Genomic DNA, 14,612 nt, shown 5'->3' on the forward strand with positions numbered 1-14,612 from the left:
ATTTACTTAACAATTTACATTATCTTGAACAGAATTATTAAGTATAATGAAAAGGAAAGGTGAAAGTAAACAAACAGATATGTTAGCCTCGTTTTTTGTTCACATATTAAAACAAACCTCAACAGCTGTTTACCCAATTTAACTTAAACCATTTATATCACATGAATTAAAAAAATATATTTGGATCCATTTTTTCATGAGCGCTCATCATATATGATATATGGACATATGTACATACAAACATACAATATAAAACACAAGTGTGCACACATAATATAATACATACAACACATAACATAATAGTAAAAGCCTTATAACTTTTTACAGGTGAAATCTCCATTGCAATGTTTAAAAACTCTATAGTCAAAAAATAGAACTGATCAGCAAAACATTAACCTAGGTCTGTATGAGCTCAAAAAACAAAAGAAAACTTCATGATGTGGGAAAGGGTAATAATAAAATAGATATTGAAAAAAGCATCCTGGTTCTGTCACAGATGTAAGGATACCCAAACTGGAGTTTTGGGTATCAGCTATTATGGATTTTAGCCAAATTATCGTCTTTTTGGTCTGTAGAAATCGCTTTAGTTAATCTCTCTGGAATCCAAATTGGCTGCTGTTCTCCCTGTGGAAACACACAAACAGACCCCCAACTCCAGACAATCACTAGGTCAGGACCTTTCCATTGTCCTGTTAGAATATCCTTCCAAAGTACCTTGGGCTTATGTACATTTTTTGGACACATATGCCTTTCCGCAGCACAAAGTCCTGATGAATCCAAATTTAAAAAGTTTAGAGTAAAAAGGGTTATTTTAAGTTTATCTTTGGGGAATATATACCCCTTCCCATTTCCCTCTTTTTGCTTTAATAAGTACATTTTAATAGTTTGATGAACTCTTTCAACTATGCCTTTTCCCTGTGGATCGTATGGGATTCCTGTTATATGAATAATGCCAAATGATAAGCAAAATTGTTTAAAAGAGGTAGAAGTATAACCAGGGGCATTATCTGTTTTTAACTGTTTTGGAACGCCCACAGTGGCAAAATTTTGTAAGCAATGAGCTATAATATCTTTAGTTTTTTCTCCGGCATGAAGGGAGTCCATCAAAAATCCAGAAGAAGTATCAACTGTAACATGCAAATACTTTAATTTTCCAAATTCTGGCAAGTGTGTGACTTCCATCTGCCAAATATGGTTAGGTATCAGTCCTCTAGGATTGACTCCAAGATTAACTTGTGGTAAAAAGGTCACACAATTTTGACATTGTCTTATCATTTGTCTAGCTTGTTCCTTAGTTATTTTAAAATGCTTTTGTAAATATTAGCATTGACATGAAACTTTTTATGAAAATATGTAGCTTCTCCTAGTGTAGAGAAAACATGTATGTCATGTGTAGTTTTATCTGCTAAATCATTGCCCAAATTAAGGGCTCCAGGCAATCCTGTATGTGCCCTGATATGTCCTATAAAGAACGGATCTTTTCTGTCCCAGATTAGACTTTGTATAGTGGAAAGCAAAGAGAAAACAGTAGAGGAAGGGGAAATCCTACCAGTATCTTCAAGGGATACTATAGCATTAACTATATACTGACTATCGGAAAATAAATTAAATACAGAATCTTTAAACATCACAAAAGCCTGTAATACTGCATTGAGCTCTACCTTTTGAGCTGATTGTTTGGGTACTAAAAATGTAAAAGTTTGATGAGGTCTAACTATTGCTGCTGTACCATTATTTGACCCATCAATGAATATATTTGGAGCATTTACGATAGGTGTTTTTCTTGTCATTTTTGGAAAAATTACAGGATGCGATGACCCAAAAGACAATAAAGGATTAAATGGTAAGTGGTTATCAAAGGAAACATTATATTTGCACATGACTATTGCCCAAGTATTTAACTCATAAGCTAACTCATCAATTTGATCCATAGTATATGGAGTAATAATTTTATTGGGAAAAATTCTAAACACTCCCTTTGCTACTTTTATTCCCTTGAGTATTAATTGTCCTACAGCCTCAGGATACCTAGTAAGAATAGTGTTAGGAGAATAAAATAAATCTATCCATAATAATGGACCTTCTTGCCAAAATACTCCTGTAGGAATATTTTTTGTTGGTAGTACAATAAATAATAAAGGCAAACTTATATCAATTCTATCCAAATGCATATTTTCCATATATGTTTCAATGAGTTTTAATGCCTTTCTTGCTTCAGGCATTAACATTCGGGGTGAATTTGGATCTGATGAACCTTTTAGGATAGCAAATAAAGGTCCCAACTCTCCTGTTGGTATACCTAGATAAGGTCTTATCCAATTTATGTCTCCTAATAACTTTTGAAAGTCATTAAGTGATTTGAGTTGATCTACTCGTATTTGAATTTTTGGTGGACGGACCATGGTTGAGCATAATAGAACTCTTAAATAATTAATTAGAAAATTTAATTGTACTTTATCTATTGCTATCTCTAGATTATAATTTTTTAATAAGTTTGTAAATGTGGCATAACATTCTAGCAATGTGTTTTTATCTTTGTGTGCTAATAATACATCATCAACATAGTAAAATATTTTTAGTTCAAAATTTTGATTTCTAAGTGGCTGGATTACTTTGTTAACATAAATTTGACACATAGTTGGGCTATTAGCCATCCCCTGAGGGAGTACTTTCCATTCATATCTCTGATCAGGACCTTCATGATTCACTGCAGGGATAGTAAATGCAAAACATGGACTATCCTCAGGATGAATTGGAATTGAAAAAAAAAAAAACAATCTTTAATATCTATAACTAAAACATACCAGGTTTTTGGCAAAGCAGACAATTAAGGGATCCCCGATTGAGCAGGTCCCATAATAGCCATCTCATTATTAATGGCTCTTTAATCTTTCAATAATCTCCATTTACCAGATTTCTTTTGATGACAAAAATGGGAGTATTATGGGGAGATTCAGAAGGTTGTATATGTCCTTCCGCTAATTGTTGTTTGACTAGGTCATGGGCTTTTTGTATCTTTTCTTTAGTCAGGGGCCACTGGGGAAACCATACTGGTCTTTCTGATTTGCAAGTAATTTTGATTGACTCAGTGGCTTCTTTTGAAAATCCAACCCATGTCTGTCCGTTCCTTGATCTATTTGTATTTGTTCTGCTATATTTTGTTCTTGTTCTCCTAATCTTTTTCCTTTCCTAAAACCTTGTCTAGTCATAATAGTTGGTGCATTTTGATTGATGTTATTTGTTAATGTCAAACCTAATTGATCTAGGACATCTCATCCCCATAAATTTACAGGAAGATGATCCAATACATATGTCTGTATAGTTCCTTCACATCCTTCAGGATCCTTCCAATCTAATGCCATTGCACTTCTATGGGCATTAGTTGTCACTCCTAGGCCTCAAAGCGTTTGAGTGGCTTGTTGTAATGGCCAATGTTTTGGCCATTCTGACGAGATATGATGCTAAGGTCTGCACCTGTATCCAGTAGCCCATTAAATTCATGTCCTTGAATATTTAGTTTTAGCATGGGGCGAGAATCAAAATTTAAAGACAGCATAGCCCAATCTACACCTGTGGAGCCTAATCCCTTGGAACCTCGTTCTACAGTACGACTGGAAAATTTATCATGTAGACTGGGTATTATTAGTAACTGTGCTATTCTATCTCCAGGTAAAATTACTGATATACCCTTTGGAGAACTGGCTATAATTTTTATTTCACCTTCATAAGCGGGATCAATTACCCCAGGATGTACCATAAGTCCTTTTAGAGTAGAAGAGCTGCGTCCCAATAATAAGCCTATTGTTCCTTTGGGAAGAGGTCCTTTTACCCCTGTGGGAATGATTTGAACTCCCATCTCTGGAGTTAGTACTATTCTGGCGGAGGCGCAGATGTCCAACCCTGCGCTCCCTCTGGTTTGTCTGATGAGGGATCTAATGGACAATGTGTCCTGTGCACTACCCTGATGGGGTTGCTGGGTTCCTCCAGTGCTCCGTATATTTGTGGTCTTGGGCCCCAGAGCATTGGGCCCCCCTGTCCATTTTTTGGCAATGGAGCCCGATGCCTTTCTCCATGATATTATGGATAAACACCTGGTCCTTGTTCATTTTTTGATAATTGAGTACCCTCTATGGTGGTTTGAGAATGGCATTCATTAGCCCAATGTCTCCCTCTACAGCATCATGGGCAAATACCCGGTATTCTACTCCTTTGATACCTAGTTTTGTTAAACCCTCCTCCTATGGGGCAATTCCTTTTAAAATGTCCTGTTTGTTTACAATTATAGCATGCTCTTGGCCTGGCATCTAAAGCCTGTTTTACTGCAGCTGCCACAACTTGCCCGTGTTCATTAATGTCTCTACATAATTTAATATATGTGTTTAAATCTTCATGTTTCCATGGTCTAATGACTTCTCTGCACCCACGATTCACTTGCTCATAAGCCAGTTGTTTTATTAATGGCATTGCTTTTTCTGTATTCCCAAAAACTCTGGTAGCTGTTTGAATAAGCCTATCTACAAATTCAGCATAAGATTCATTAGCTCCTTGTATTACCTTAGATAATTGATCTTGTAAACCTCCTTGTCCTTGTACAGCCTTCCATGCGCTAACAGCATCTGCAGCAATTTGTGCGTATATGCCAGGATCATATGCAATTTGTTGCTGCTGATCCTCATAAGGTCCCTTTCCTAACAACATATCTAGATTTCTCTGAGGATAACCAGCTGCTGCATTTCGCCTAGCAGTCTCCTTGCAAAATTCCTCATTGGCAACCTTCCATAACAGGTATTGCCCTCCATTTAGCACAGCTTTACACATATTAGCCCAATCTGCTGGCATCATGTTTCAAGTTGTTAATGGATTCGACCATGCTTACAGTGAAGGGTACTTGAGGACCATAGGTTGTTACAGCCTCTTTTAGCTGCTTCACTGTTTTGAAATTTAAAGCATTGTGAATTCGCTGCCCTACTGCCTCAAATACAGTGCATGTTAATATTTAATATCCTGTCTCAGGATCCCATCTATCAACTGCGGGGTTGGGGACCTCCCAGCATATGGAGGTGGCCTTGTTGGTTGGACACTTATGTCCTCTGGTGATAGAAAGGTGTTAGTAGCAGTCTCCTGTAGAGGTGGCACTGTTGGTTGGACACTTACACCCTCTGGTGATAGAAAGGTGTTAGTAGCAGTCTCCTGTTGTAACTTTTCCCCTGATGCCTTTTTCTGTTCTAAACTTTCTTCCTCTGACTAGCTTGAGAGACCTTCTCTTTTACTTGAATTTTTTCCTCTGTCTGACTAGCTCGAGAGACCTTTTTTTTTACTTGAATTTTTTTCTCTGTCTTACTAGCTTGAGAGACCTTCTCTTTTACTTGAATTTTTCTACTATAACTATAATACAACCCAACAAGGTAACGCCTAACAAAACTGAAACAGAGTGAAACAAAATTGGAACAACAAAAAATCATTATAATAGCCTCCTAAAATGTCCATCCGTCCTTTCTCCCTATCTGTTCCTCAGATGTGAGTGGTGTTTCTTCCTTCTTACACATCTCCAGGGACAGGCAATTTAAAACAAAAATGAACCAAAACAAAAGAAGAATCTTAAAATTGCTACCCATCCTCTTGCTCTGCCCTCAGGGGCGAGCAGTTTACCTTATCACTAACCCTCAGTCTTTCCCCCTGTGAGCCACCAAATGCCGCAGTCTGGCTGAGCACAATTCAGGAGCCACATGTCAAAAGAAATGAACTTTATTTTTAGAACACACACACACCACTCCACACAGCTCCTCAGGAAAAACCCTCAGAGCCCAACTGGCACCACCGGCTTCCCATAAGCCTCTCAACCTCCCCCACTCCTCCTGCTCTTGAGGCCCATTGGCTAGGTTGCATGGGCAGACCCAAAAAAAGTACCCCAATGAGCAGCTCCGTGGTCTGAAAGGGCGGGGAAACAGCCCAATGAGCTTCATCAATCAGATGACAGATAGAAGTTTGCTGGGTCCTCTGTGAGCCAATCATGAGGTGGCAGCTGGAAGTTTGCTGGGGCCCCTTCCGCTGTGACTCTCAACAGTGTCCATCAAATTTCTTTTCATCTAAAACCCCTCCTCTTTCTTCATAGGACTGTTTAGAAACCATCCTTTATCTTTCATTTCTACTATTTCCAATTCTTATAGGAAATAAGTTGTTTTCCTTTGGACACTGAAATGTCTTCTAAGTCTTTTTGGGTTTCTGCATGTAATCTTCCATTAACACATTTTTGTGTGATATGGGGAACATATTCAGTTTATTTATGATTATTATTTTTATGTGTGATTGAAATGATAATAAAATGCTTCTTATTAAAGTGACTCAATCTAAAATAATTTTGCATTTTTTTTCATTTAGTGACCAATTAATAATGATACACTTAATATTTATGTTAGTTTCTTCAAGATTTATAGATCTATGAAAAGATGTTTTTAATCATAAGGAAAATAGAATTTATTTAGTCTATAATAAGGTGGCTTCAGTTGTTGTTATTTGGACTATAAATATTTTTAAAACCAACATTAAAGTAAAAAAAATTAAATTACTAGAAGTTAAGGCTTTTGTTTGTGTTATTTTTCATTTTGAGTTTTATTCTCTTTAATGAATTTAATTTGTGTTTAAAATAGACCTGATGATAAAGTTGCACATTCTATGTTGTAGTAAAATAACTAAAAACCCAACGATGTACCCATCTAAATCTATGAAATCTGTGAACAGATGATCTTATATCCAAAAGGATTTTATAGATGTGATTTTGTTAAGTATTAAAGTAGGAAAATTATTCTAGATCAACCAGATGAGTTCAATGTAATCACAGGGTCCTTATACAAAGTGAGTGGTAAAGTTAGTAGCAGAGATTAGAAAGAGGTGCTATGGCCAGGTGCGGTGGCACATGCTTATAATCCCAGTGGCTCAGAGGCCAAGCAGGAGGATTGTGAGTTCAAAGCCAGCTTCCGAAAAATGAGGCACTAAGTAACTCAGTGGGACCCTGTCTCTAAATAAAATACAAAATAGGGCTGGTTATGTGGCTCAGTAGTCAAGTTCCCCAGAATTCTATCCCCAGTGGCAGCCCATACACACACACAAAAAAAAAAACGTAAGAGATGCTATGACAGTGGAAGATGCTGAAGTAATATACTCTGAAGATGGAGGAAGAAGACACAAGGCAATTGCAGATGGCCTCTGGTAACTGGAAAAAGTAAGGACATCTCTAATCCTATGAAATTTCCAAATGGAATATGACTCTATCGACAACTTGATTTTAGAATTCTGTCTTCACTACCATAAGACAGTAAGTCAGTATTTACTATATTTGTAATAGTGAGCTACTTAATTTGTAATAATTAATTAAGCAGCAATAGATGACTAATGCATGTTGTTAACAACCATAAAGATTAGGTTTAGTCTGACATGATGTATGATGTTCACCTCCTCATTTCTGGGAAGGTAAACATTTAACTTGGATGCTAATATAATCTCAGACTGGACAAGCATGTCTGGGATTCAAGGTGGCAAAGGTTGTCATGCCTTTGAGAGATAATTAGAAGTGGACGGACTTAAAATTTACTTTGAGTTCATGATTTTAGCTCCATAAAGAGAATGTTTAACACTTGAAATATTTAATGATGTCAGCTCATCAAAGAAATACCAACAATATGTCCATAAACAGGGCATATCTTATAATAACAATGTAACACATGAATAGTATCATGTACAAAGTGCTCCCAAAATACACGTTTAATGTATTTATATTTAGAAATCACCACTTTCACAATAATCCGTAAAATATATTATCTGGAAGAGAAAAGGCCAATTAAAAGAAGATGGGATTGTTCTTCCAGACACATGCTTTGTGAACTGAAAGTGATACACATGTCAAACCAGACAAATAGACTATCTAGAATGTCATTTTTATGTGGCTGAAGCATAAGCAGAGAACAGGAAAAAAAAAGGTATAAATAAACTGTTGTAAAAGAGGATGTGCTTGTTCTGGAAATAGTCATTGCTTAAAAATAGTGAAACTTATGTATTCGTTCTTGAATCATCTTAAGTTTTCTAAATTGAAGATATGTTACTTTTGTGATTAGGGAACAAAATCACTAAAATCAGGGGACTGCAGATACTTGTGATAAACTAGGCAGGAAGAAATAAATCCTAAAAAGGTGTTAAATGAAATCAACAATCATTTACTACAGATGGAATGACTTAGAAGAAGGATATTCTCCTTTCTGCTTTCCAAGTAAAACTTTGAAATTTTCCCACTCCAGTCCCAATTATAATCTTAGTACAGTTGTTCTGACAAGAAGGCTCCTGAGACATAATCCACCTGCCTAGTAGACAGCCTTGGTAGCCTTCCCACCTCCAGGGTGCACTCCATGCTAAGTATCCCCCTATGCCTGGATATCTAGGAAGCTGGTCCAGGCCTCCTGCCATCAAGCCTGCCCCTTTTGGGACATGTTGTTTATTCCCAAAGCTGTGATGACAATTTTGTTAGACATGCATGGAGATTGCCTATCTAGGTTCATATTTTCTTTACTTGCTGACTAAACATCCGTCAGTATGAATCTCATCATCACAAATGGATGTATTGTGAACTCCCATCTTTCCCCTTACTTTTTGCATAGCAACAATTTTTTTCACTCTTAGGAGATGACTATTTTAATACACATCATGTATGTTTCATCATTATCCTAATGTAATTTAGAAATTTATTTTAAATTGCCACATAATTAATAATTATTTATTGAAACTTAATGAGTAGTACAGGTATATTTCATCTGAAACTAATAATTTTACATATATTATTGAAAAAGTCATTAAAAGTAATTTACCAGGAATTGCAATTAAAGTGCTAGTAATCCTTCTGTATGTTCACTGAGTTATTTATGTGTTCATAGAAATATGTATGTTTATGTCAAATTTCCCCATTCTAGTATGACTGGTTATTAAAAGTCTTGGCTTTAAGAGATTAGATAAACTAAAATAAATTAAATTAAATTAATGTAATTCATTCAGAAATGTTAGCTATTTTGTTACAATCTGTTATGTTCCTTGGATAGCTTTTTCTAAGTTAATTTTATGGAAAAAAATTATAAACCATTTTCAAATACAAAGTGTTTAAAAATATCACACTTTCCAAGTAGGCCATTACTTAATTCAAATCTAAAAAGAATATATTGGTTTTCAATGAATCCATTGGCTTGAGAGAAATTGAGTCCATCATTCCCAAGAAGCAGAAAATAATGTATGTAATATCACCAATAGAACAGGTATTAAATAAGACCATAGAATTGAGTAAGTTAATTTCTTAAAATGTTGAAGAGAAGAAATGATGTGGTAAAGCATACATGGATGAGTATATAAATTTTTTATTAATAAATTAAATTGGTATATTTGAGTAAAGGAAACCCCTGAATTTTTTAATGAACCAGTTGAAGATAATGGAACTAACTGATGCCAGGTCAACATGAAGCTTAATTTTCCATTTTCATGAGGAATAGATGGTGTGGATGGATATAAAAATTGATTTCATAGAGGGAAAAATGGTTCAGCTTGGCAAGTTTATTTCAGAAATGTTCTTGATAAGTTAGATCTGTTCATCCATTTTGAGAATGTTCTTCCACAGACGTGGTTGATTAAGGGTAATGGTGGCCATGTGTGCCACCTGTGGAAGAACATCTAGATGTCTCCCTGTGGTAAGTTTCCCTCCCTGGCGAGCTGGTTTCATGGACCAAGTTTCTGAGAATTTTCATTTTACTTAATATAATGGAAGCTTAATAAACAAGGACACAAAATTACATAATGAATTGAATTACAGATACTTTCTATTTTCTAATGCCTTACAATTTTTCTATGAAGCGTAATTACAGTAAAATAATAGAAGAGATCATAGTGAATGTTCTTTCCAACAAAGATTCTTTTAGAGTAAGAATTATGCATTTAAGAATAATTAAATTAAATTCTATCTAAAGGGTTGTATGTTTGTTTAGGAAAGAGAATTGTTTTATTCAATCTAGTAATGACAATGAAGTACCAGAGGGCTCAAGACGAGTTTTTCTCTTTTCTTCTAGTGAAGTCTTATTTTAAAAAAGTAAGGGAGATGAACTGATAGCTATGTATTTTACAGCCACAGACAGGTTCTGCATACACACCCAGGCCTACTGCAAGTTCTACAGAATAAAGTTAACTTGCTTTTGGGGGGGCCTTGCAATCTACATTCAAATCATGAGAATTTTAAGGTGAACCTGAGTGGGAGAATGCCCAAATGCCCTTACCCCAGAGAAGGAATCATAAATTAGGGTATAACAAAAGGAACAGATTTCTATCAAAAACTATTGGTTAAAGTTGTCAATAATTAAAACTCCCTAATAATTCACAAGGAAAATAATAATATGGTATGTGTCTTTAGGTGACTGTAAGAATAGCAGTAATAAACATTAGCATAAGAGTTTAACAGAAGAGACAAATATCAGATACATAACAACAATATTGTGTTGGGTGGAAATCACGATGACACAGAGTTCAAATTAGGTGTCCCTGATCTCCAGGGAGCTCTCCTAGAACGCGGGAGCACAGGTGTTTTACTCTATTCCTGTGCCTTGCCCTAAGGATTTGTCATAAAGTGTATCCAATGCCCAGAAGCCAAAAGAAAGCATGGAGAAGCTTCCTTGCCTTTGTAAGCTCTGTCCCAGAAATGGTGAATGACTTGTCTCACATTTCACTGTTGAGAACTTAGGTCCTCATTTTATGACCATAAAAAAGAATGAATATATTTTTGACAACAGTGAGAAATCACACAGGCATATGCAACACACATACTATATTGGTCAAATTATTTTAGGAATGTGTTCTACAGTGCGGCTAAGCAACTCAAAAACCAGACAGCTGGGGTTCAAATTCTGATGCTTCTTACCTGGTGTAGACACAGTGGTGCTTACCTAACTATTCAGCAAATTCTTCATAGTTAGCAGATTCTGTGACCATATACATGGTCTATTCTGGCCAATGACTGTGGACAGGGGAGCCATTTTGACATATCAGCAAGCTGCGGGATCTGAGATACTCTGTGTTGCAGAAGATGCAGCTACAAGAGACAAGAGCTTCTATCAACCAGGATCACTGAGTACTGATTGGAATAGAGCTCATCATATACCTGGCCATGAGGGAGAGATTATTTCAGGAACATTCAGTTTATTTTAATCAAGGAGTCATCTGTTGCTACTGCAATACCTAGTCTACCATAATACATGTCACATAGTATTTTTTCTAATTTCATCATTTATAAACAATAATAATAATAAAATTTTGAGATGACGGGATCCTTGTGAGTATAAAATAATTTAATATATGTAAAGTATAGAGGGCAGTAAATGTTTTGAACATAACTACTTAATAAAATGTTACTTATAAGTTATGAATATGGACTCAGAAGTCATAAAAGTGTTAACAGTAGCAGCCTTCCATCATATAATTAATTGCCATATATATGTGTATCTCTCTCTCTCTCTCTCTCTCTCTCTATATATATATATATATATATATATATATATATATATATATATATATATATATCACAAATTCAAGAAAGAGTTTCAGATTTTTACCACAAATGAGAAACATACTGTTTCCATTGTACCAGCAACAAAAGCAACAACAACAACAATATACAGATTCACCAATATTTACGTAAGTTTCAAGATAATAAAGCTGATTAGCCATAGACAAATTAAAGCAGGACTTTAACCTAAGCAGTGTCACATTAGAGACTTTTATACCGTCACTTTGAATATGTAACCAACTATTAGAACATTTTTTTTAATTAAACATCTCTGTTTCATTTACAATGTACAAAAATCATTTAGTTTATTATAACAACATTATGTATGGGGCTGGGGTTGTGGCTCAAGCCGTAGTGCACTCACCTGGCATGAGTGCGGCCCAGGTTTGATCCTCAGCACCACATAAAAACAAAGATGTTGTGTCTGCTGAAAACTAAAAAAAAAAAAAAAAAAAAAAAAAATTAAAAAATTCTCTCTCTCTTAAAAAAATAACAACATTATAAAGTCTTTTCTATTAGGAGAAACAAAGAAATTTTCACAATAAATGTTTTTTTTAAGATTAAGTGTACAAAGAAAAAATCGTTGTATATGTAAGTAAAGCAGAACCTAACATATAAAATAAACAGAAGTGATGCAGAGCCAAAATTGAAGGTAATATAGTAAAAACTTCCAAAGGCAGCCGATAAATTTTGTTTTGTTTTGTCTTATGAATGTTTATTGTACTTATAGGCAAATAAAAAGATGATAGAAAAAATAATATCAATTTTGGGCCGAAGGCACAAGGAAGAAAGGTGAAAAGCAAAGTAAGAAAAAAAGAAATTTTTGTTTGATTTTTTCTGAACTTCAGAGGAGAAGTTGCAAATTGATAAGTGTAAAACAGAAAAAATCAAGAGAACATCTAATTACTATTAGTGAATTTTTAAGTCTGTAATTTCAAAAGGTTTTACAGAAAAACAATTAACAAAGTGAAAAGACAATACAGAAGGGGAGAAAATTCATGCCAGTTATGCTGATAGCGAATTAATATCCAAAATATATAAAGAACCCACAAAACTTAACAACATAAAAACAAGTAATTTATTCCTTTTTAAATGAAAAATGATCTTAATAGACACTGCTCAAAAAAAGAAAAATGGTATTATGGCTTGGATGTGAGATAGCCCCCAACTAGTTACTGAAGTCATGTTCAGAGGTGAAAGGTTTAGATCATGAGAGCCTTAACCCCCTAATCAGTCCATCCAGTTAATTGGAAAGACTAAGTAGAAACTGCAGACAGGTGGGCATGTCTGGAGGAGGTGGGTCACTGGAGGATGCCCTAGAGGGGTTCCTCTTCAGCCCATTTCCTTTCTCTCTTTCTCTCTCCTTCTCTCTCTTCCTCCCTCCTGGGTTTATAACTAAAGGAAATGAAGGTAGCATGCAAAAGAAAAGTCTGTGTACTCATGTTTGTTGCAGCATTATTCACAATAGCTAAGATAGGGTATCAGCCTAGGTTCCCGTGGACAAAGGAATGGATGAAGAATATAGTATATGTGTACACAATGGGATATTATTCAGTCATAAAGGAGAATTAAATTCTGACATTTTCAGGAAAATGGACAGAACTCAAAAATATCTACTTAAATAAAAGTTGTCAGACAAAGAAAGCTAAGCCCTCAACCACATGTTATCACTTACACGTGGAAACTTAAAATAAACAAACACACACACACACAACCTGGAAGTAGAAGAGGCACTGCTAGAAACCACTGAGAACTAGGAAGGATGCTGGGGGCAGTAAAGTGGAGAGGAGACCATGTGGGTGGGGGACAAGGATAAAAGGACACATGGGCATGATCAATGCATCAGGTATGATACAGGGAAATATCACAATGAAAAACATTTTTATAATTAGTTATTACAATTAATTTTTTTGTAATTTGAGACGTTTCTTAACATATACACTTAGTGATTACTAAAATATGAAATTTTTAGACTTTAAATGATGGGAAAGAAGGCAGCTCTTTCCTTATTCAAACAAGGGGTGCATGAAGCAAGAATGGATTCTGACAAGACATGGTAGCAAATTTGTTGCTGAATTTTTTACAAATTCTGAAATGACATAGTAACTTAATGTCATGATTACATGATAAGAACACAGTAATTACAGCAAGAAGAGTAAACTACAGATAGTAGTTGATTGCACTTGGACTCATCTGCTTTTCTAGAGAATGGCAAAATCATTGTACAACTCCAGGTCCACTGGGTCCTACAATGTCATACATTCAGTTTTCTCATGATCCACATACTCACAATTTTTTGAATGGCTGATGCACTCAGTTGGAATGGCAAACATACTTAACCTAGCTGACATGGACTTGAATATTTCCCTCTGGTCTTTTTAATTTTAGAAATCAATGATACAAACACATTAAAAATCAAAGAAAACAAAACAAAACAAAAAATAACTCAGTTACTTATCTGTGAAACAAGCAAATATAATCACATGGCCTCTTTAATATAATCAAAGTTTCATAAGGATTAAATGAGAAAATATAGATGACTTTCCTTTGTAAAATGCAGTATACAAGTAAGAATAAATAGTTTGGAATTTTCTGATAATTCCACATTTGTATTGTCTTGCTGTCATTTCAACACTGGAGATTTACTATGCTATTATCATTTTTTTTATTCATCTTTTTATTGCTTATTCTAGCAATCTTGTATTTAGAAGTTAAATGCCTGTTTCTTCTTTTTGTTGAATGTTCCTACATTGTAGGTTTTTATATACCTGACTTCACACGTAAGCCGGAAATAGCTCTATTATTTGTTAGAGGATAAAAGCACCTTGCAATAATTTTCCTCCAATCATTTTCTCCAATTGCACATGTAATTATTATCTTCTATTATAGTGCCATTTTCTTTTATTTTCCCTCCCCCTGAACATCTCATGATTATTGCTTTATATGAAAATTTTTATTTGTCCAACACATTTGTTTATTTTCATTACACCTTCATTCTTTCTGTGAGAAAACATATTTTCTGGGGGCTTAATTT

Source organism: Callospermophilus lateralis, unplaced genomic scaffold (genome assembly GCF_048772815.1).
Source record: "Callospermophilus lateralis isolate mCalLat2 unplaced genomic scaffold, mCalLat2.hap1 Scaffold_2084, whole genome shotgun sequence".
Taxonomy (NCBI): domain Eukaryota; kingdom Metazoa; phylum Chordata; class Mammalia; order Rodentia; family Sciuridae; genus Callospermophilus; species Callospermophilus lateralis.